This window comes from Tursiops truncatus, chromosome 17 (assembly GCF_011762595.2).
Source record: "Tursiops truncatus isolate mTurTru1 chromosome 17, mTurTru1.mat.Y, whole genome shotgun sequence".
NCBI classification, from domain to species: Eukaryota; Metazoa; Chordata; class Mammalia; order Artiodactyla; family Delphinidae; genus Tursiops; species Tursiops truncatus.
This window is the reverse complement of record NC_047050.1, coordinates 5,734,646-5,758,950: the sequence shown is the minus strand read 5'-3', so window position 1 is coordinate 5,758,950 and position 24,305 is coordinate 5,734,646. Positions and strand designations below refer to the sequence as shown.

At 47.4% G+C, this 24,305-nt stretch overlaps 1 protein-coding gene across 10 annotated transcripts in view; it reads right to left on the bottom strand.

Moving 5' to 3' along the window:
• Positions 1-24,305, bottom strand: part of FAM110B (family with sequence similarity 110 member B) — a 129,907-nt gene that overhangs the window by 5,484 nt on the left and 100,118 nt on the right. Inside the window, exon 1 of one of the 10 annotated variants that reach the window (XM_073794411.1) lies at positions 2,209-2,233. The exons of the other annotated variants lie outside the window; for them this stretch is intronic. The gene's annotated coding sequence lies outside the window, so the exon portion shown is untranslated. Of the gene's footprint in view, positions 1-2,208; positions 2,234-24,305 lie in introns of those variants that run through there. 10 annotated transcript variants of the gene reach the window in all.

Sequence of the window (24,305 nt, the reverse complement as noted above, 5' to 3'; positions counted from 1 at the left end):
CTGATGGAGGACTAAGGAGAGAGAACACAAGCCTGAGGGAAGCTTCCATTCACAGACCATTTTGCCTACATTCTGAATATCCTACATTCTGAATGCCTACACACTGAATATCCATTTAAAAATTTCATGAAAGCATAAAATGGATTGGAGAAAGAAATGTGGCAAGATGGACAGAGCAGCCCTCTGAGTCAGGGCAACATGCACTCAACAGCAGCCCGGGGGGTCATCGTGGGCAGAGCTCCCCCAGCAGCTCCTTCCCGATGGAGGACCAGGGCCAGAGGGGTCATGTTATCTGCATGGGGAGGGCTGATGGGGCACAGAGCCAGCCAGGGGCAGAGGACACAGGGGCAAAGACACGGTGACTCCTGCTGGCTCTAGGGATGCCTTTCAAGCTTGAATGTGCCTGTGCATCCGGGGATCTCTGGACACCCCAGACTCTGCATTTCTCACCAGACCCCAGGTGGCGCCCGGGAGGCTGGTCCAGCCTTTGAGTGGCAAGAGGAAATGGAAAGAATCTCACCCCTGTACCAGCGAGCATCAGAGTCGCTGCTAGATGCTGGCATGGAGAACGTGAGCCAGGCTTTCTTGTCTCTTACATGAGTAAAAGTCTGGGGCTTTGGGGACATGGAAACAGCAATCCCAGAGAACTGAAACTTCCCAAACCAAAGTGGCCTGGATCCGTCTAACTTCAAATCTGCCAGCTGCTCATGGGGGCAGTTAGGTAGAGACCAGGACCTGGGCTGACGGGCGGCACTGGGGAGACCCAGCACGCTGGTCTCAGGGCATTTACAACCCTGGGGGCAGTGAGGGATAGAAAGTGAGCCGCCGTACACACAGTTTATGTGAAAAAGGCTTAAAGCCAATTTCCTGTAACCCAGGCAACGTGAGCCTCGGTGCCTCTGAGGTCAGTCGGATCACGGTGACTGTGGCCTGTGTGAAGGGGCCTCCAGCTACGGGGCTGCCGCGGGGAATGGCTTTCACAGTTGACACAGCAAACCCAGATTTCTGTGTGGTGTCTCTTGATTTTAAGATTTAATCATAGAAAACACCGTGGGCCATGTGCTTCTGGTAAAGAGAAACAGACAATTAACGCCTAATTGATCTTTACATTCCAGGCAGGACGAGAGTCCTGCAGTTACAGCAAAGCACCCTGGGGATGAACATAATCCCAGATTCACCCGTAGAAGTTTCTCAAATATGTGAAAACTGGTCATTTCTCATGTGTTATGGCAGAAAAAAGGTGAAAATACTGCTTTAAAGAGGGAGTCTGACTAATTCCACTCTGAGTCACCTAAAATCTCGGTGTCTGGATCTCATCTATGAAAATGAATGTGTTGAATTCGGCGAGCTTGAAAATGCTTTCTGCTCAAACATTTTTTTTTTGGCTGTGTTGGGTCTTCGTTGCTGCTCATGGGCTTTTCTCTAGTTGTGGCGAGTGGGGGCTACTCTTCGTTGCGGCTCTCATTGCGGTGGCTTCTCTTATTGCGGAGCACAGGCTCTAGGTGCGTGGGCTTCAGTAGCTATGGCTCGTGGGCTTCAGTAGTTGTGGCTCGCAGGCTCAGTAGTTGTGGCTTGCGGGCTCTAGAGCGCAGGCTCAGTAGTTGCGGCACACGGGCTTAGTTGCTCCGCGGCATGTGGGATCTTCCCAGACCAGGGCTTGAACCCGTGTCCCCTGCATTGGCAGGTGGATTCTTAACCACTGCACCACCAGGGAAGCCCCACTCAAACACTCTTGGAGACAAAGAGCAAAAGAAGCAATTTACCTTTGAGGTTAATAAGAACTCTAGAAGAACCGATTCTTCTAGTTTCAGATCACAAAACATGTACAATCTGGGCAAACTTGTCGCATGTTGCTCTCTAATTTTGGGGGGAACAGCATCTGTGCTTACTGACTTTAGCTGTAAGATTCCAACTTGACTGGGTCCACCTTCATAACTGTATTCTTGGTTTATCCCATTTAAGAGCAGAGAAACCTCCTTATAATTGAAGTAAGAATGCAGTCTCAGGTGACACCGCTAACTTTTGAATTCTTTACAAATGTAAGAGAAAAGCACTCAAAATCGAAGAGTGCGGAATCTAATTCAGCTTCCTGAGTTGTGGGCTGGGTTGAATCAATCGATTAGTACCTAGTGACTGAGCAGTTACGTGTAAGATGTAAAGAAACAGGAAAGTTATGGCAATTTAGAAAAAAACATTCAAAATACATACAGTGAATATTAATTAAATAATGTTGATCAGTGTGGTAGGACTGTCACAGCGCACTTCCCCACCAACCACTTCTCGGGAGTCAGACGGCAGAGCGGGAGGCAAGAACCGGAGCAAAGGCACGGACACGGGGCTTCCATCCTCAGGGAAGCTCTCCACTGAGTTCGTGGTTCATTCAAGAAACCTGAAACACACCCAACAGCCGGTGCAAAGTGCTGGTGGCGGGGGGACGGGGACGGACCTACTGGGGTGACGATGGGGCAGGTGGACTTTGGATTTCATGCGGAGCAATGGGGGAGCCCTAGAGGGTGATCATGCATCAGTGGCATGAACTCCAGGTCTGGAGTTCTAAGATCTCCCCTGGCTGTGGGAGGGGCCAGGACGAGAGCGGCAGCAGAAGCAGCTGCAGAGAGGCTGGGCAGAGCTGCCCAGGGGAGGGAGGGGCAGTGGGCTCTGAGCGGAGGCCCCCTGGGCACGGCCCGTGGGTCCGAATCCTGGCTCTGCCCCGTAAGGGCTGAGTAGCCCTGGGCAGGTCACTTCTCCATCCTGGGCCTCAGGTTTCCCATCTCTAAAATGGGGATAATGATGCCACCTACCTATTCAGGGCACTTGAGAAGGTTAAATAAGGGCACAGAGGCACTTCTCACTCACGTCGCCCTAATAAGGAGGGGGTCTTCGGGGATGGAGAGAAGTGTGGACAATTTCAAGAGATGCTTAAGACCTGCACTGGGCCGAACTTGGTGTCGGTCTGGTTGTGGAGGGTGAGGGAGCCGTTGAGGTTGATTCCGGGCTTCCTGCTTGACTGCTGACACGTGGTGTGTGGGCAAGAAGCACACACTCTAGTCTAATCTTCCCTAGCTTCCTCCTCTGCACCCCAGGCCTGAGCCAAACAGAATGACGGCAGCCCCTCCGAACCAGCTGTGCACGTTCACACATCTGTCCTCCCTCTGCCCGAGACGATTGTAACCAGCAGGGTTTCAGAGGAAACTTGTCATCTCCTTAATACGCATCGCAAATAGTTAACAATGTTGTGGCCATCGTGAAAATTATATTTAGAAGCAAGATGTATTCCTAAATTAAATGCTTAGTTCTGTAGGTTAAAGGAAGTAATGGCACTGCGTTTGGAAGACATTAACTTATCCATTTTAATTAATATGCCATGTTTTTCACCATTTTCCCTTTTCCTTCCCTTCCTAACACCATTCACTTTATTAACTCCTTTTATGCTGTGAAAATAACTTGTAAAGAGTGCAAAAGGAGAACAAAATGAGAAGGTAAACGGGAGTAACAAAAGCATGTATCCAAAAAAGACTAAATTTGCACATGATAAATTGAACGGAAACTAAGAAATGAGAGGCCCAAACATCTGGAAGCGTTAAGTCAAAACCACCGCCCCTTCAGGACCTGTTGTTTTTTTCATTTACTAAATGACGTGCCTCCTTGCTTATTGCCTGGTGAAATCCCTCAACATCTATAATCCTGATGGCTGGATCTTCTCTTTTCTGACCTCAGTGTTGCCATCAGCGATCAGCTCCAAGCCGTAAATGAAATAATCTTCTTGCCAACAACACTCTCACTCTGTATATTCTTGGAAACCATGGACTTGTCCTAACAACATTTAAAAACTTTTGATTCTGGTATCCTAGTCATTTTTTAGCTTACTTTTTCAGTTGGCTAGAGTAGGTCGTCAAATGTTACATAATAAAAAAATCTTTGCCCTGGGTTTTCATGATTTTGTTTTCATTTTCCACCTGTTGGGTAAACCATCTGTCCACTTTTCAGCAGGTCCTTTAAGCCTCGTTCCTTCTGACACATCCATTCTGTGCAGCCGGAGGAGAGAAATGCACGTTGGAGTAGCGAAGAGATGCCAAGAGGCCAGCTTTACCTTCTAGGCCTTCACGGCTATGGACCAAGGAGCAATGCCCTCCCAGGGCTCTCCTAGGGTGTGCCGGACACACAGGTGAGCAGCACACACTTGCACAGGCGTTTTGATAAACGTGTGGAAATTACTGACAGTCGTGTACTGTATTACGGCAGCAGCCTCCAGGTGGCACTGTGAACTGAGCAAATCTGCAGGGAAGAACGGAGGGGGTACAGCTTGTTACCCACAGCGCTTCCCCGTGATGTCAGGGAGCAAAGGAGGAGTGGGAGACAATGTCACCCAAGGAGCCGGTATCGGGGCTGACTCAGCTCTCTGCTCAGAGCCGTGGTTTGGACCTTGGCGTGCGCCCACCCTCACCCCAGACGGACTGAGGTTGGCTTCAGGAGCCCTGCCCACCTCCAGAGAGCCCGACCCAGGTCTCCCGGAGCTGACGGAGACTGGCTGTAGCTGGAGTCTGAGAGGTCTAAAGAAAGAGTCTGTGCTGGACCCTCCACCCAGGACACGGGCCAGAGGAAGCTGCGTTTCCACGAGTACAAGGGTTTCCTAGGCCACACGTGAACTTGGGGAAAGGTGGTCTAGGGTTATCTTAAAAGGAACTGCGCCCAGAGAGTCGCCCGCCCTGAGAAAGCCAAGAGCCCTGCACTGAGGGGAAGGCCGTGAGCACCCCCAGCGGTGGGAGATGTGCGGCTGCCCCCAGGGAGCCCAAAAGCTCCCACAGAGAACGAGCTCTGGACTCCCCCACGCCCAGGGGATGACGGGTGTCAGAGCCGAGAAGAGGACCCGTCATCGTCCCCCCGCACGTCCACAGACCCCCACGGACCTGCCCCCAGGTTAGAAGTGATGCCTAATACGGAGCCGGAAAGGAGCTGGGAAACCCACAAGGTTTATTCAGCCCCCTCCTCCACCGAGGTTTCGAAACCAACACAGGCCTGAGCTGGGACGGGGGTGGGGGCCCAGCTGAAACAGGGTGAGAGGCTGGAGGTTTTCAGTCGCTCATGCCTGAAACTGACCTGAGGACTTTGAATTATTTAAGACGAACCGAAGAGGCTACGGGTCGTGTTGAGAGGAGAATTCAGGGTGCATTCTTAGGGCCTGAGAAAAGAGGACACTGGCTTCCTGTTCATCCCCTGATGAATCCAGGCCAGACAGTAGAACTGGTCCAGGTGGCATCCTTTGGGGTTTCTGTCTGTCCGCCTGCTGACGCGGAGCCCCTCAGTCCAGAGCCAGGTCCAGGGTTCAAGGTCAACTGCGTTTACTCCGGAGCCCGGCCACTCACAGTTCTGCGACCCTGGGCACGTTCCCCGAGGTCGGTGTGCCTCACTTTCCTCCTGACCGTACGCTGACCGTAATGACGCCTACGTGCGCTGGGGCTGTCGTGAGAATTCCGCGAGGGAGCGCGTTGAAGGACCAGTGTGTAGCCTCGCGTCTGTTCAGGCGACGTGAGCTGTTGTTACATTTCGTCCCCCCTCATCAGGTTTCCAGCTTTACGGTCACTGAATGATCTTTTGTCTTAAAATGATTCCGCTGGTCTCAGGTGAGAGCGTGTGAGCTATTTCTGTCAAAGTGGGTCGACCACGCAGTTTCTATCTACAAGGTCACTCGTGTGACCCCATTTTTATTTGAGCTACAACAAAAATATGTGGTTTCAAATTTCAAAGCAAACAGCTGTGCGAGTGAAACAGCCTAGAGAAAATAATACAGCCATTATTAAAAATGAAATCAAACCTAAGGTCGACAGGAGAAAAACAGCCGGTCACATCTCAGTCTGGGATGCAGTCTTGACTTGGACGTCATTCTCCAAGGTCATTTAGAAAACGCGTTCACCGGCTTCACTTTCATTTGTAAGTAAGTCCATTCTAAAAAGAAATGTCATGGGTTTCTTTTGAAATGCCCTACTCTTATTTAAGACAATTACAGGTAAAATGAAATCGAGAATCAGAAAAAAAAAAAAAATCACATTTCTGGTTCAACAGTCTTCCATGGCCAAAGGCAGAGAAAGTTTTGCTATAACAGGTCCAACAGCTTGTGTCAATGTCGGGGAGCCCTGCCCTGCACCCGAGATCTCAGAAGCTGGCACCAAAAATCGTTTGGAAATACGAGGCTTGCTTGATGGACATAACGACAAGTAATTAAAAGCAGGGTGACTAGAATTCCTAATGACAGAATTCCAAGAGGACTGCTTGCCTTGTCCAGACAAACATAAAGTGATCCCATGACGGCCTCTCTGTCCCCTCCTGGAGGGGGCTTCACTCGGCTCTGTGTTCGGCGTGTGAGAACGTGCAAGGCACGGCCAAACTCTAGTGAGAGCCCCGGCCCTTCACGCAGGCTAGCCCCTTCAGGTCCCAGGCTTCGGGAGAACTGCTAGTTAACGTGAGGCTAAGAGTCAGCTGGCTCCCCAGCTAGGTTGACCAGGAGCGCACTTTCTGGCAGCAGCAGTGACATCTCAGCAAACTCGAGGACTGTGAACGTTAGTAGCAGCTCATGGAGACACCGTGCAGGGCTCACGTGCCCCACCTCATCCATCCTCACAGTTACTCCCTCACGAGGCGTCTGATCCCCCTGTACCAGCAAGAGGGTGAGTACCTGCGTGTCTGCGTGGATCTGGGGACCCGGCATCTGGTTGTCCCACTGACGTGGGTTGTAGGCACCTGCAATTTGCATTTTTCTTTGGCTGTGTAAACTTGTACATACTCTACGGCAGCCGTAGCAGGGTGGCAATATAGACAGAACCTTTATTTGTGAATATATTTTCAATTTCTAGTGAAATAAGTATGTATTAAATATGTGTGTGAATATGTGTGTAAATACTTTGAAAAAAATATGTGTTAAAACGGTGACACGGGCTTCCCTGGTGGCGCAGTGGTTGAGAGTCCGCCTGCCAATGCAGGGGACGCGGGTTCGTGCCCCGGTCCGGGAGGATCCCACATGCCGCGGAGCGGCTGGGCCCGTGAGCCATGGCCGCTGAGCCTGCGCGTCCGGAGCCTGTGCTCCGCAACGGGAGAGGCCACAGCAGTGAGAGGCCTGCGTACCGCAAAAAAAAAAAGAAAAAAAAAAAAAGGTGACACATATCAACTTGAAAGAAGGAAAAATAAAGCAGCATTTTGGGGGGAGTGGACCCAGTTCACTGGGAGTGTATTAGGAAAACTGCTATTTAAATTATGTTTAAAAATTAACCTGTTCATAGTGACCCTTTCCTGTTAAGCATGTATGATGTAGTAAAGGCACAGAGAACTGTACTAACGCAGGTTAAAGGTTTAAGATTCAATCCACCAACATCTCTAAAGCAAGTGTTATTATCCCCACTTTACAGATGAGGAAAGTCATGTCCAAAGACACCCACAAAGTTGTCTAAGATACTCGGCTACCGGGTGGCTGAGGGCTCCACAACCTCACCTGCATACCTACCCCTTGGTCCACCTCTCCATGTCACACCCTCATTCCAGCTCTTAGAAAGATGGGTGTGATGTAGTTCTAAATGGTTTACATTTAAGTAATGCAAGTGCATTTCCATTAGGAAGACACACTAATTATAGTTTAGTCCCGAAGCGCGAAGATCTACTCTCTCGGCCATTCACTGCTGAGTACCGGCTTCCCCTAGCAGGAAGAGGAGGACAAGAAATCGCTTAAACTTTTTCTTACATCAGATAATCATGTTACTTGCTTACAGCTTACATGCACAAGCAGAGAAGGTGAAATGTTTATCAACTCAGTTCCATTAATTTCATTTTCTTTCTTGACACCAGTGACTGCAGATCCATCAGAGTTAGCTGAGCTCTGATGAAAATCTGAGAGATTAAGAACAACAAGCAACAGAGACTGTGTTTCATTCTGTCTACGACACGGAGCATTTGGAGAGTAGGGAGAACTCACTTTTTACTGCCGTTTCTACTAAAGCCCCCAGCCGTGTACACAGTAGGCGCTCACTAAAATGGGCACCCAGCTGAACTAAAATGTAAAATGCAAAACCCTCAGTAGACTACCTAGCACGTTATTTTAGATGATAAAAGCTCAATGATGCCCTCAGATAAAAAACCCAGGAAGCGAACCTCAGGGTGCGCTGTTTATAAATTGGAAACAACACTCCAAGTGCCTCCTTTTGATTGGAGAGCGTGGGGCACCGGCCCACAAACGCACAGAAAGTGTTTATTCACAGCTTAATGAACACATTAGCTCTGAACTGTGCTTAGAACACAAATCCAGTCCAAACGGAAATCAATACAAGGTAGAATTTTAAAGCAGAACCAGTAGGTTCTGCTTTAAAAAAAAAAAGAATGAATACTGTTTATGTTATTTGCCAAGCAACACCTAGAATTATTTTCCATCTCTGGAATCAATCTTAGTGCTGGAGAAGTTCAGCAGTTTTTTAAACAACTAGTTCCTTGCCTCAAGTGTACTCAGAGAAGACAAACAGTATTTTTTCACTTTTAAGAATTCACACTGAATTCTGGGACAATTCAGAGTAAGACAGGCAAGTCTGTAGACACCTATTGTTGCAGCACATATTTTAATCTTCAGCACTTGACACGTCTCACATAAACCATTTTCAAGCCTAGAACGGCATGAGGTAAGGCTTCACCACAGTCTACACTGGAAATGTCATTCTGGGGTCCAAGCGACAAGGAGCTCGGGAGTGGCTGATACGGTCACTGCACCTTGCCCAGGCCCGTTCCAGCTCTGCTCCAAGCTGGCTGAAGCGAAAGCAGCGGGCAGGTGGCCAAACTGCTATGCTCTGCGGCCACAGGCCCTCCCCTGCCTGTCCATCCTCCCCTGCCCCCAGGGCCCCCTCCTCCCAGGCACGCTCTCTGATGCCGGCACCTTATTATTCTGCTCCTCGCCCTGGCATCCCCCAGCCCTCCTTTGCCTGGCCTGGACCAGAGCCTTCCAAGTGTCCCCAAACACACTGCGAAGTCTTTTCTGACCTCTCGTTCTGTGTCCCATCCCTCCTCCCTGGCACTGCCCTTCCCCCAGCCACGGACACCTGGTCAGCCCAGTGTAGCACCGGACCCTGCGGGACAGCAGAGCTCAGAATCTCTTGTAGGGATCCTTGTCTGACATGAATCCAGCACAGGATGTGTGTCTGCCCCAATGCAAAAGAATAAAAAGCTAAAACTATCACAAAGCCTTTGCTTACTTCCCCACCTTCCTAGTCCCGCTGCCAAAACAAATAAACAAACAAAGCCAGCTCACTGAAGAGTCTAAGGATGATGATAATAAAAAACCTATATTAAAAGTAATCTTGATAAATACTTTAAAAGCTACAGACACTGCTGGATGGACAAAGCAAATCTTTCTTGAGATCTGAAAACTCTGCCTTCCATATTCCTTCCAACACAATACGCTTTTTTACCCTATTCCTTCATGCTTTTCTTTTAAAATGAAACTATCTGCCTCTATCTTGATTAACTGTTTCTCATTCCTGTTTACTAAAAAAAAAAAAAAAAAAGACTCATCCAAAGTGAAAAAAGGGAGTTGGCTTTTAGAAATAGTTTTTTTTTTCCTCAGTCTCTATCATTGTTTAAATTTGTTTAGTGAGAAATGAAATTTTCTATTATTTTTTAACAAGAAAGAGGATTATTTTGCTCGGGGCGAAAGGTAGTTGTTGATGTTTACAGCTTCCTGGTATCTGAAGCTTTCGATTCTGGGCGCATCACTTAACGGCTCAGGAGAGAAACGCAACGGCAACCATTTATGGGGACTCTTCCTTCTGCAACACCTCCGGCCAGATGGGATGGACACCTTAGAATCAACATGTACCACCTGTCCCACTTAGCAGATGGGGAAACTGAGGTTTAAGTGAGTTGCCTGAAGCTGGTCAGTTGAAGGAGCAACCCCAGGTCCGTCTGTTTTCTAAACCTGTGCCCAGGAACAGCCCCCAACAAGCCTGGAAACATCCCAGGTACAGCCCCCAACAGGCCTGGAAACGTTCCAGGTACAGCCCTCAACAGGCCTGGAAACGTCCCAGGTACAGCCATCAAAAGTCATGGAAATGTCCCAGGAACAGCCCTCAATAGGCATGGAAATGTCCCAGGAACAGCCCTCAACAGTCGTGGAAATGTCCCAGGAACAGCCCTCAACAGTCGTGGAAACGTCCCAGGTACAGCCCTCAACAGGCCTGGAAATGTCCCAGGTACAGCCGTCAACAGGCGTGGAAACGTCCCAGGTACAGCCCTCAACAGGCCTGGAAGCGTCCCAGGTACAGCCCTCAAAAGTTATGGAAACGTCCCAGGTACAGCCCTCAAAAGTCATGGACACGTCCCAGGTACAGCCCTCAACAGTCATGGAAATGTCCCAGGTACAGCCGTCAACAGGCCTGGAAGCGTCCCGGGCTCCTGGGGTGAGAGGGGCTGGATCTGGATGGGAGCCTGGAAGGAAGGGAGGAAAGAACGTTAGCTGGCGCCCCCCTCCCCACGCCTAACCCGGAGGCTGCCAGGCCTTAGGCTGCTTCCAGAACAAAGCCTCTTTCCTGCTGTGGTGGCAGAATCTGTGTGCCCACTACCAGAGAAGCTGGAGTTCGCAGTACTTGCTGTGCCAGAGGAGAAAGCAGTGAGGGGGAGTTAAGAGGCGGGAAGATGCTCTGGAAACTCTGCGGGGAGACGGCATTCCTAAAATATAAAGCATCGGCCCACGAAATCCAATTTGTGGCAGTGACAATAAAAGCCCTTTGGTAAGATTCTCTAAGGAGCTCTCAAAATTTCACTGCTCCCTCTGTGGGAGGAAATAATTATTCTAATATCTTGCTAAGGAAATTAGAATATCTTCTGAACAACAGAAAAATAACAATCTAGCCGTCACCTGATTCGATAAAAATCAGACTTCCCTGCACTTGCCTGGGGGATTGGGCCTGAATCCTCCAGGCCACGGAGACCCACCCAATACAACAAAGACCACTTCCTGTGATCCCCCACCCTCAAGGGACAGGCCCCCAAGGGGGCATGTTTATACAGACCGAAGATCTAGAACGCACAAAGCACCAGTTATGTATCTGTGCCTTCAGAAAATAATGTTTCCCGAGCATCTACTCATGCCAGGCAGTGAACACAATGAACACAACATGGATGGCGCTCACAACTATGACATAACTCAATGCAATTTGCAGCATGGTAAGTCCAGGTGCTATAAAGAAGGGGAGAACCAAGATTCAGCAAGGTGGAAACTACTGCTGATTTCAGTAGTGGGGAAAAGGGCTGCTGGTGTGTCCCAGGAGCTTTGAGAGGAGGCGAGGGCTGGAGGTGTCAGCAGGATGAACACGGGGTTTTCTTTAAGACGGTAGAACGACAGCACATTTGTATGTTGACAAGAGCGGTACAGTGGAAAGAGAAAAACCATCGCACAGGATGCAGGAGAGAGATTTCATACGGAGGCACTGAAAACAGGGAAATAAAAATGAGAAGCAGAAACCTTAGCACAGGGGTAAGTTCTGGCTTACAGGCGTCAGGAGGCTCTACAGGACTTTTCATACCTGGCCCGGGACATCGGAGGAGACCTCTGGAGACGATGACAGCGCTACAGCAGTGGCAGGGGCTAGCACTCCTGGGGGTGAGGGCAGTACCTGTACGGACCCTCCCCGGAGCCTGAGCTGGGCTCGGGGCACAGAGCACCTGCCGGGGCCGACGGACGAGAAGGGCAGTGATGCTGCTGCAGGATACAGACCCAGTGAGTCAGCAGTTACCTTCTAGTACAGATGCTGAGCTGTCACAGAAGCAACACTCAACAGTGCTGGGAAGCAGCAAGTCCCCATTTGCTTCTCCTCCTGCCAAAAGCAAATCATTGGATGGATTCTAATTCCATCTCCGAGCAGAGAGAGGAAGAATGTACTGCTTTTGCAAATTTAAGGTTTAACCACGGGGAATCAGAGACCCCAGGGAAAAACAACTAAGAAGTCGTAGAGTATATAATAGCCAAGGAAGGGAATGCAATCCTTCGACAAAGACCACTCAGTGCCTACCATGGGCCAGGAGAGGCTGACGTGCCTGAGACGGAAGCAGTGTGGCCGTCACAACATTCACAGTGTGCCGGCTGCAGCCTGCACGATGCAGTGTCAGGGCGGGGAGATTCCAGGGAAGAAGGGCAGCAGAGCACCGGAGTGGAAACGAGAGGACGGTAACCCGTAACCATTCCGATGGTGAGACAGGGGAAAGGCATCTGGGAAACAAGACAGAGGACCTAGCGGGGTAAGAAAACAGCAAGGAGAAAGGGGCCCAGAGAGCAGGTGTGACCCTGGAGGACAGCGTCCTGGCAGAGGAGGGGCTGGCGGGGCCCATCCTCCAGGGTCTGGGGTCAGAATACGAGCTCCGCACTCCCAGCTCCACTCTTTACGCCCGTGTGACCTCGGGTCTCTCCAACCTTCGGGTTCCTCACCTGCACCACGAGGATGACAGCAGGAGCCCTTCCTGGTGTGTTGGGGGTAACACATGTTAGCCACTGTCCTTTGTAATGAGCTAGAGACAACGCCATCAGAATGTCACAGACTGTAGAGGCAATTTGTAGATCGATTTAAGGAAGAATTTTTAAAGAATTAAAACTGTCCCAAACTGGTATTAACTCCTTTGTAAAGAGTGAGCTTTACATCCCAGAATGGGCCTGTGCAGACAAAGCCTTACCATCAGCCCAAGAAGCCTTAGAGGGGATTCCTGCAGTGGATGAGGGGGTGGCAGATGAATAGTAAGTCCTGTGATTCTTTGAAACTTTTTCTCACTCCTGGTATTTAATTTACTGTGTTCAAAGCAAGAAGACAGGAACACGGGGACAGAGAAAAGATGCAGACAGGAGGAAAGTTTGAAGATAAACTGTATGTAAGGTATTGATCACTGAACAAAGAGTCAAATGGAATATATTAAGAACGTGAAGTGGATTAAATCTCCCAAGAAACAGAGAGTAAAGAAGAGGAAGGTATGAGCGAGGTGGGGTGGATGAAGAGACAGCAGGACCCAACTGTGCTTGCAACGTGGTGGACCTTTCCTTCCGCTCTGTTCTAGTCGTCCCGGATCTGCAACACGGATGATCTCTTATACCCTTTATGGCCTTGAAATTCTCATACTTCTTACGCAGCCTGTTTCCGTATAGAGAACGTGCAGAGTTCTTTAAGCAGCGCACAGACTCTGAAACTGCCCATGAGTTTACAGCCTGATGGAGGGAACCACTGCCAGGAACCATTTACGGGGCTGAGGGGTGATGACCAGGGCTGAGGAAGGGGGGCTGGTACCTGGAGGTCAGAGGCAGCCTCTCCTGTTACCAAGGGCTGGATGGTCCCTGTAGTAAACATGCTAACGGCAGTTATACTGGCGTGTAACATGTCAGTCTGTGTTTGCGATCACGTCACCCCAAATTCTTCAGAAAACATTTAGCCGGCACTGCAGCTTAGTAACCGACTTATGAAATTCTGCAGTCAGGACCTGGTATGTGTGCAAAAGGAAGCCATGGGCTCCGAACTGGGAGATGTTGCCAGAAACCACTTCGGATGCGATGCCGACGTCTCCAGTCAAACGTCTGGATTTGTGTAGTTTCTCCTCCGTTAGCTTAGAGGGGATCCGACGCTTCTGCGACATTGCTTGTTCTTTATTGATTTCTACAGAGAGGGGATTGGACTTTTCTCTTTTGTTTAACAGCCTTAAAGGTAGATGGAGGCTTTTAAGCATTCATGTTCATCTATTTTACTTACTAAGGACCTCTAGATCACTCCAATCGCTGTTTCAACAACTCAAGGAGGTTAGAGCTTTCCTGTGTTTATATCTAGAAAGACATTGCAATAAATGAAGCCAATATATATACCATAAAGACTAAATTGCTCCCTTCACCAAGCTACAATTGACCATTAAAATAAAACTTATCTTAGGGAGACACTGGGGAAAAGAAACTATATAAAAAAGCTATGGTCTATCTCAGAAAATATTTCAGCAGTCCATTTCTAGTCTTTGGAGAACTACTCAATATTCAACTTCTCATTTTTCAATGCCAGCTTTTTTCAAATATTACGATAAACACTCTAAAGTGACCTACTTCCCCTGACACCTAAGAAAAGTGATGTGTCATTCCAAAATCCATTTCTCCCACTTGCAAGGCAAGCAACAATACTTCTATAGTCATCCTTATCTGCCAGATGGGAAAGTCTCTTTTAAATAAGAATTTCAAGAAAAAAAGTTATTCTGAAAAGTATCAAATGTTCCCTTCTAGCTGGGTAATTTGGAACAGTTCTTGGGTGCATTTCTCTAGTTGGAACCGGAGTGTAGACTGGGGATACTCACGACAGAGCCTGGCAGGGAACTAGGCAGTAAAGTGATGTAAGGACTACAGAGATTCTCAAAAAGCAGGGTTATCTAAGAGGGCACTTGGCCTGAGACCCCTACAGGGACAGGAACACTGAGTGCAGAGCAGATTTTGGACCCAAGTGGGTCTACGTTTGAATCTTGCTTCTGTATCCTCTAGCTCTGTGGCCTGGAACAAGTAAATTCCCTCCAGGTACTTCCATTTTTCTGTCTGTAAAGTGAGGATCCTAGCAGCACCTTCCCCACCCCACCCCACCGGGTGGCTGTGAGATGACGGGACACAGAGAACGGAAGGCACTCAGCATGGGGCCTGGCTCACAGAAGGCAGGCACTGTATTTTTACAGTAAACGTGACTGAAAGCACTGAAAGTACCTATAGGTATCACAGGAAAACCATTTCCCTGGTCAATTTATTGTTTTCAAGTCACACAGAAGTTCCAGGTGTTCTTGTCAAAAAGAAATGCATCAAACCAGAATCTGTATCTACACAAGATCTTCCTGGGATTCTGAGAGGCATCGCACGAAATCCGTTTAGCAACGGGGGAGGAACTGACGTCTTTACTGGATTGCGTCTCCCAGTTCTTCAACATGGTTATGTCTCTCCATTGGTTTAGACCTTCTCTGATTTCTTTCATCAGAGTTCTAGAGTTTTCAGCATATGAGTCCTATATGGGTTTTGTTAGGTTTACACTTAAGTATTTCACTTTTTTGAGCCATTGTAAATAGTTCTGTGTTTTTAATTTTGGCTTCCATGTGCTCGTCACTACTATACAGAAATACAACTGACTTTCGCGTGTCGATCTTGTATCCTGTGATCTTGCCAAATCACTTTTCTAGTTCTAGGGTTTTTTGGTTTGTTTTGTCATATCTTACTATCGAGAAAACAACCTAAGGCTCAAACTTTGGCCTCAAAATCAGAAAGACCGGGACTAAGTTTCCTAAATTGCTCCAAAATCCTAAAATGAAACTTTGCTTTGAAAAAAAGTGTTTTTCCCTTATTATGGTTCCGAATATGGCCTGGGTTGGGATGTGTCATTTAAACAGTACTGCAGACAGTAAGGCACTATCATATGAACTTACTCTTGCCCAGGCAATACCAAGGGGAAGGGGTAAGAGCAGATGAGACCAGAAACCAAAGAAAATTAATACATTCATGGTGCTTTCTGAAATAGTTTCCCAAAAATATTTTCACATAAGGATTCCATCATTCAAACAGAACAATTCCAGATTTCAATGGTTTCCTACTCTGAACTGAAGTGCTTTCAACTTGTTTTGATGAGAGATTAAGAGGTACAAGCTTCCAGTTATACAATAAATAAGCCATGGGGATGTAATACACAGCATGAGGAATATAGTCAATAGTATTGCGGTAACTTTGTATGGGGACAGATGGTTACTAGACTTACCTTTGGGATCATCTTGTAACGTAAGTAGATGTCCAATCACTAGCTAGCACACCTGAAACTAGCATAATATTGCATGTCAGCTATATTTTTTAAAAAGTCAGCATCAAAGAACAGGATTTGGGGCAGAACTGACTGGTTGGTCAAACTTAAAAGGAATAAATCATTTTTCTTTTAAAATTCCTCAGTTTCTCTATAGTCTACTAAGAAGAATAAGATTCAGAAACATACTTGACCTTTCCTAAATCTTCTTAATTCTATATTTTAAATGACCATGCTAATAAAGATGTGTATAAAGTGACTGGCAAAGTTTTAAAAACAACACTTGTTTTGTAAACTTGAGTTCTATTTAAATGTGGAAACCTGTTCTAGAATTAGTGATGCTAAATGAATAAATAAGCAAACAGGTTTCTTATCCTTTGGTAGGTCTCAAAAACGCCCCAGGCCAGTTCAGGATGCATCCCTCTTGTTTCCTACCTCCCTTGACACAGGTCACTAGGATATGGGCTATTACGCTTTTCTGGGATTTAAAGAGTGTAAGCAAAGTTAATAAAAAGGTCTAAGGAAAAAGGTGACTTGTGCAGTGTAATATGGAATCCCAATCTCTATTTAAAGCTAGCCTGTTAGATCTGTTTGGCTTTGAGGATAAATTTTTCTGGTAGACAGAGCAACCCAAGAACGGGTCTATTACAAGTCCACTATGCCTCGCTATCAAGGAAGCAGACGATTTCACAGATTTCATAGTCAGAAGGGACTTAAAAGACCCCTCGAGTCCAATTCATCGTACTGCAGGGTGACTGAGTAATCCAGTTCTGAAGGTTCTGCCAGTATATATGGCGTCTAATCTGTAGAATAAGCTTAAATCTAATTATTAGACCTGTGGCCAAGAAGATGTCACTTGGGAACCCAGTCTTTTTTTTTTAGGGCTGAATGCTTCCATTTTCAATTTCTCTAGGTTGACACTTTTATTAATTAACCAGGGAGCACCCTACTCCCTCCCCAAAATAAAGAACTGAAATAGATACAATAGATACAAGAGAGATAAGGTAAAGGAGATTCACAGAGACATAAAAGAAGATACAAAATTAAAAACCCTTTTCCTATATGGCTATCAAATCCTCCCTATTTGTAAGGAGTCGGAATAACACATTTTCCATGGAAATAGAACAAAATTGAATCCCTGTCGCAAACACTATTAATTAACTTAGAAGTCCGCTTTTATTCTGTCTTCCAAAGGGTGTCTGTACACCAGGAAACTGTATCTCAGAATCTATAATCAGGACAGCAACAAAACCAAGTCTGGCACAACTGACAAATTCTCTCTCAATTAATCTTTATAAAGCAGAAGTCATGTGAATGATCAAATAATTTATAATCACTAACTGTACAAAGTCTTTACCATATCATGTCGATGGGGTACAGGATTTAGCTTCTTCTGCACAATGGTTTCTAAAGACGGAAGTATCCTAGGGGGACTATTATTAGCTCAGACAACAGATGTAGATCATTTGAATGATGGGAAAGATACATAAAGAAAGTGAAAAAAAATCCCAAACGTTACTTTTGGTTCAAAACAGTAGTGTGACTGCCTTTGTTTATCTCCTTTCATTCCCCGGACCCTGCTAAAATGAGAATAATAAAAAGGCAAAAAGAGCAAGAGACACAGAGCAGAAGGGTGACTAGTAACTAACCTAACGGGCCTTGGAAGTTATACTCTAAGTGTCTGGTGGAAGACTCCAGGGAAGAGCGGCTGATTTTTCTGGCATCGCTCCCACCACCACAAAGTGACAGGACCTCGGAGCAGGACAGACCCAGAGCGGAGGGTTAGAAACCCAGCTGAAAATACGGATCTTATGAAACTCCAAGCACAGTACTCACTGGCTCGAGATCCCACCGTGACCTCTGCGTGGCCCACAGGACTCCCAGGTGGGCAGAAACCAGCCAAAGGCAGTGTTAGGGGAACCACTGACTGAACCCACCCCCCACCCCGGCCAGGCTCAATAGTAGCCACTTGCATGAGTTATGTCACAACAGGAGGTCCTGGTAAGGAACACGGAACTAACAAGCTACCACCAGCCGGAAGAATTCGGGAAAGGTCAAAAGGAGAGAGGAGACGCCAGCCCATATGTCCTACCAACCTCCCAGAATCCTCCTCGCTGGAATCCACCCTGGCTGAGGACGTGCCACCAGGAAGGACCCTGAGTCAGAGTGATTGGCCAGAGACAACGCGGAAACTAACCCCATCACCATAAAACCCGAGACTGCGAGCCACGTGGCAGACTGGTCCTCCTGGGGTCCCTTACCCTGCTGCTCTCCGCCCGGGCGCCCCTTCCAATAAAGTCTTTTGTTTCGTCAGCACGTGTGTCTCCTCGGACAGTTCCTTTCTGAGTGTTAGACAAGAGCTCCCTCGGGCCCTGGAAAGGGTCCCCCTTCCTGCAATAGCAGGACTGAGTGAGTTATGGTGAAGGTGCCTGAAGCTCGCCTCCACCCCTGCACCCTCCCAGTGCCGGCGGTGGGACAGAGGGGGCTTTCCAGGAAGGAAAGCACGTTTTCCTCTCTGAAAAAACTGATCAGCCTTGGCTAGGGGGTGTGTGTTGGGACGCGGGGACGGGGCACCTACTGAAGTTTAGGGGTTACAATTTGGAGAAAGCTGGCTCAGCGTGTGATCCCATCCAGTGCGTCCCACCATCAACAACCCTCACCTTCACACACCGAGCTCCCCACCCGATGCTCGATGCTCAGCAGCTCCCTTGTAAGTGTTAACGGTCAGTCAAGCATCTAACGTGAAAGCTGGAGACTCAAGTCATCAAACAGAAACAAAAAAAAGAAACTGGGAAGAAAATGAGAAATTCAAAGGGCATTTGATGAAAACTTCGAAAAGTCAAGGATATCATCTAGAAAAATAAGGGAGGCTACGGAAGCCCTAAGATAAAAACCTGATGTTCTTAAAAAAAATTTAAGAAGAGGCAAAAATAAGAGTTGGAAATGAAATATTTAATTGAAATAAAGATTTCTTCCATAGGAGGATTTGAAGGAAAATCAAGGAAATCTCTCAGAAAGTTGAGCAAAAGAACAGAGGTTAGAAAATAGGGAAGAAAAGATGACAAAGATGCGAGTCTCCATCCAGAAGGTCCAATATTCAAATAATTAAAAACTCTAGGCAAAGAGATCACAGAATATGGAAGGGGAGAAATTATTTAAGAAATAACACTAAAAAGTTAGTCAGATGGAAGGGTCCAGCAATCCAGAGGCAGAAATAGCAGAGTCCAAAGAAAAAAGACGCAAATAAAAAAAGTCCACAGTAAGACTCATGTGGCTGTGAAATTTCAGGTCATTAGGATAAAGAGGTCTCACAAAGCAGGATACATAAGGCGCCCGAATGCCCTGGACTTCTTAAGGGCACACTAGATTCTAGAAAACAATGGCACAAAGTCTTCACAAGGGAGGGAAAATACTTTTTAGCCTAAAGTTTTATGTCCAGGTCATCCTTCTTCAAGCACAAGGACAGAATAAAGACACTTTTCAGACATGTAAGAATTCAAAAATAGACCTCCCAGGCACTGAGGCTTACAGAGGATGTGCTTTGTCAGATGGGGGTATAAACCTGGAAGGAAAAGATACAGCAACCCAAGAAAAGAGGCGGGGGTTCCTTCCCCCCGCCACACACCGCGTCTCAAGAAGCAGCCAAGGTCGGTTCTCGGGTTCTGTCGACGAGAAGTTACAGCAGCTGTTGAGCAGCTCAGAGCAACTGGGCTTGGAATGGCCCCGGGAGAAAACGCTCCAATACTGTGTGAGTATTGGTGAAATACTGTTCAGAGGCATATGGCAGAAATGTTGGAACATTTGGGATACAGACTGACTCTAGGTAGATTAGAAAGTAAGGTAAAAGACAGAAAGAGGCCACGAGGAACTCTACAAAACAGGACAGTGTTTGAAAAGAAAAATTCGGTTGTAGCACATCAACTAATTGTGTACATAGCGGAGTGTGTGGTTATGTCACACCGTTCCTAATCAAGTTAACATAAAACATAAACTAATTATAAAGACTACACGTTATACAATTTCTGCTGTCTGGCTATTCCCTGGGCAATTAATTCAAGTGATAAAACAATAGAAAGTGAGCTTGAAACGCTGCACCTGCGTACAGTACAGATGAAATTTTTTAGCTTCGAAACTTTATATAGAGAGCATTCTCAGATAGATGTTTGGGACCTGGGACCCTAACGGTGAATACAATTCAAATCGCTTTCTCTTGATGTGATGATCTTTACGACACTTCTCAGACCCACGTTAGGATAAACCAAAGCCTTTAGTATGTGTCTCTGTCAGTGAGACAATTTAAGCTGCATCTGTGGTGTGTGCACAGGGACAGAGGAGTCCAGGACCCACTGGCTCACCTCATTCCCGTCCCTGCTCTGATGTCACCTCTTCCTTCCAGCAGTCGCGGCACTTGGTCTCCCATCGCTCCCCATCCTCTCACAATGCTTATTTTTCTGCACAAACCTGTCACGGGCTGAACTCTTACTCCTTTATCACCTGTCTCCTGCCTCAGAACGCAAGCCCCATGAGGACATCCCAGCCTCTGTTATTCCCCTCAGTATCTCCAGGGGGCGTCGTTAATATTCAAATGACTGAATGGTCAAATGGGAAGAAGGGGGAGACACGTGGTTCTCACACGCCTCCAAAGCAGCTTCCACCGAGCACCCCTAACCTGGGGCTTCTCCTGGGGGGCGCTCTGAACACTAGTCCTCAGGCTCCACTCACGGGTTGTTGCCCGGATGGACGAGGCACGTGTCTGATGGACGATGACCTTGGATCATTGATCCCAGCCTGCCCTCCCGTGTTTTACAGAACTCCCCCGACTCACATCCCTTCTGTTTCCCCACCTCAGGAACTGCATGGATCCCAGAGGCGTGCACTTAAAATGCCGGATTCTTTACCACTCCGCTCTTGGGTGGGTAAGTCAAAACCGTCAACAATATGGGCTGGTAATCCCCCTTTGAGTTCTCGACCACTGAACCTGGGCTGCAACAAAGGGGCAGCTACTTCTGGGGTGGGATCCTGCCATCTGTAAGCACGTGTTCTGATTCAAAAATAAACTACAGACAATGAAGTTACCTGTTGAAATACGAGGCATCCTTCCCGAGGTGCCCCGCCTGGGATTTCTCCTGCTAGATACTGAGTGTCACTGGGTTATTTTCTTATTCCTACATCCCCCATCACTCTTCACTAAACTGTTTAACCATCCTGTCAAACACTTAACAGGATAATTCAGACCAGGAGACCTAGGTCAGGAAGATCAAAAGGGAAGCACCCAGAAAAAGGGATGCGCAATGAAGATTTCCCAAAGCCATGTCAGGGGGAAGGCAGCGCGTTACATTCAGGGCACCCTGCATAATGATGAAGTATTTATGGGCACAGGCAGTTTGGCTGGCTTCTTTAAACGCGCTCAGGCCACGTGCCTTGGCAGAAGGTGCCCTTGGAGTCAGGGACACAAGTGTGGGAAGCAGGGTGTTTTGCTCACTATCTCAGTGACAGCACAAATGCTGACCGGACGTAAGCATGAACTTGGCTTGACCCTGGGCTCCATCGCTCACTGGCTGTATGTCCCTGAAGCAGGTTATTTACCTATACCAGAGCCTCGGCTTTCTTGACAGTAAAAGAACGGCACACACAAGCTACCTTACCGGACGCCTGCGGGTTGAAAACGAGGTAACAGGTGCAAAGCACTTAGCAGGATGCTGAGAATGGTAAACACACACCAGAGCCAGGCCACACTCCTGCCCAAGGGCAGCCGGAGAAGCAGCACAGCCTGCGGTGTCTGCTAACGGGCCATCAGGAGGGACCAGGGCCTTTGGAGTTCTCTGAATACGTTCTATGGCCACTGCCACAAGAAGGCTACAAGGACCCCCATGAAAAGTAAAGACTCTATCTCAACCCTTACCAGTGAGAAGCAAGTCATTTGCTGTGTTAGCTCTCCTATCCCGATGAGAAACTGTTTCCGCCTCAACCTCAAATTAAGAGAAACATTCACTTTCTTCAGTGAGGCTGCCCCATCTTTATTCCTCCGTCCTGGGTTGAGTCCTGCTGTGGAGAAGAGGCGTGTGGATGGGCACATCTCAGAGTTTTGGGAGGATGCCATTATCCCACGTGTTCAGAAAAATCACGAGTAACATTCACTCTGAATGTTTAAAGTAACTTATGTCTGTAGGCAGTGTTAAAATGAGAATTGAAAGATGAGATTGTAAGGCTAGGAGCACAAATATGGTTGAGTGGTTTTTAAAATGTTATCATTATTATTATTGTTACTTGTTTTAGAATAGCAAAGGGAAACTATTGCACCAGATTAACATCTGCATGTCTAAGCTGTAAAAAAAAGGTACTTTTCAAACCACACTTTTAAGGTTCAAGAGGGAATCTTTGGAGGTTTTAACCTAAGTGGCCTGGAAGACGTTCGCAACTGAAGCTCCTGCAGAGCTTGCTGATTTGCAGCTGGAAGTAAGAGTATGTTGAGTCAAAATCTCCTTAGTGCAGCCTCTCTGGAAGCTTCTCGGCTCCTTGTACCACGGCCATACATGCCTCCCTGAGGACCCCCGCTTAGAAGTAATCATTTGCGATGAAGTTTTTCATCCCAGCCAGCCACCTACTAAACCTCCCAGCACAGACCTTCCGATACAGCGCCCTGGTGTCCCATTTGATCCTGCAAAACAAGACGGCCAGTTTCAGGATGGGAAGAGTGCTTGAAATCTGAACACCCTGGAACGCGAGACTGGTTTTATCAACCTGCATGGCCCCCACTAGTGGGATAAGCATTTCCACGACAGAATGAGCTCATTCGTCAAAGGCGTGGAAATGATGTCACAGAACAAGGTCGGTGCAGAGAGGAGGAAAGAGAAAAGAAATATGTCCAATTAAGTTCCTCGGGATTATGGAAAAGGCACTGTTATCAGTAAAGAGATTGATGATAACCGGGAAACATTTTAAAAACTTAATGACATCTGTGCACGCAGGACATATCATTTTCATATCTAAGGATCTCACTCTAGAACCTTTCTGATACTCGCATTTTGGAGGACAAGAGATTTCCCAATATTGCAGAAGTATTTATAAAGACAGATACTTTTTTTTTTTTTTTTTTTTTTTTTTTTTGCAGTACGCGGGCCTCTCACTGTTGTGGCCTCTCCCGTTGCGGAGCACAGGCTCCGGACGCGCAGGCTCAGTGGCCATGGCTCACGGGCCCAGCTGCTCCACGGCATGTGGGATCCTCCCAGACCGGGGCACGAACCCACGTCCCCTGCATCGGCAGGCGGACTCTCAACCCCTGCGCCACCAGGGAAGCCCAAGACAGATACATTTTGACTTATTTTTTTAAAATGCTGTCCTGTACTCAATCTCTTTGTGTTTTCTAATGAAAGAGGAAACCAGAGTCTCTATTAAATTTAATGCAGATTAAATAAGGAAATTGCAAAGATGCCTTCTGGTTATAAAGACAGACCATGTTTATTGATGTAAGTATTCATTAGGTACCTACTACATGCAGCAATGATCAGAGAAATCACCCCTGGCTGGTATCACTGTGCATCAGGTCAGCTGGAAGGGGCTTTACGAATATTCACACATCAACTCCCCCCAACAGTTCTATTAGGCAGGAGCTGTCATGAGCCTTCATTTTACAAATGAAGAAACCGAGGCCCCGAGATGTTAAGATGCTCAAGAATTTGCCCAAGAAAATGCTCTCTGCCCCTCAGCTGGAAAGAAGTGGAGCTGGGACGTGAATGGGACCATGCAGGGCCACGATCACGTCTGCCTGATGAAGAAACCAAGGTCCCGAGAGGTTAAGGACACCCCCAAACTTGCTCCCCCCACCTTTGGCAATAGCTCTGTCTCTCTGTACTTACACGTAAGACTGAGACCTCTGCACCTTTCCTCACTCTAAGCTTCCCCAGCTCTTTTCCTGAATGTTGGTCCACGGGTTGTCCCGCTGGGGAGTGGACTTGAACAAACGGCTCTTTGTTCCTGACTCTGCGTCCAGCTGCCACTAGGAAAGCCCAGCGCAGAACCCTATCGACTCTTCTCATGGCGTCGGTTTGCTTCCTGCTTTGTTAGACTCAGAGAAGTGACGTCACTTAGATTCCCTAATTGGTTTACCTGCTATCGATTATGTTTTATTTTATTTTCCCTGCTTCAGGGATTCTGGACAGAGCTGCACAAAAACGCTATAAAATAAACCTGTTACAAAAGAGGCTCTTTGCTTTAAGCCATCCCATGGGGTCATGAGACATGTGCTTTCTGGACTTCTCACTTGCTTTTTGTTAGGTCTTGAGGGAGCGGCTAGGCTTAGACTCCTAGAGGCAGCCCCCAGATGCCGTGTGCATCGCATAAGGAGAAGCTCGAAATGGTTTTGAGTTAACAAACTATTCCGGATGCTTTCCAGTTCGTTATATCCTCCAGCCTCTGGAATCCAGAATCACAAGCCTGAAATGGAATAAATTCTGTTCTGGACAAGAATAAGGTCATTTACTTGTCTCTTCCGTATCTCTTCCTAAGAGGATG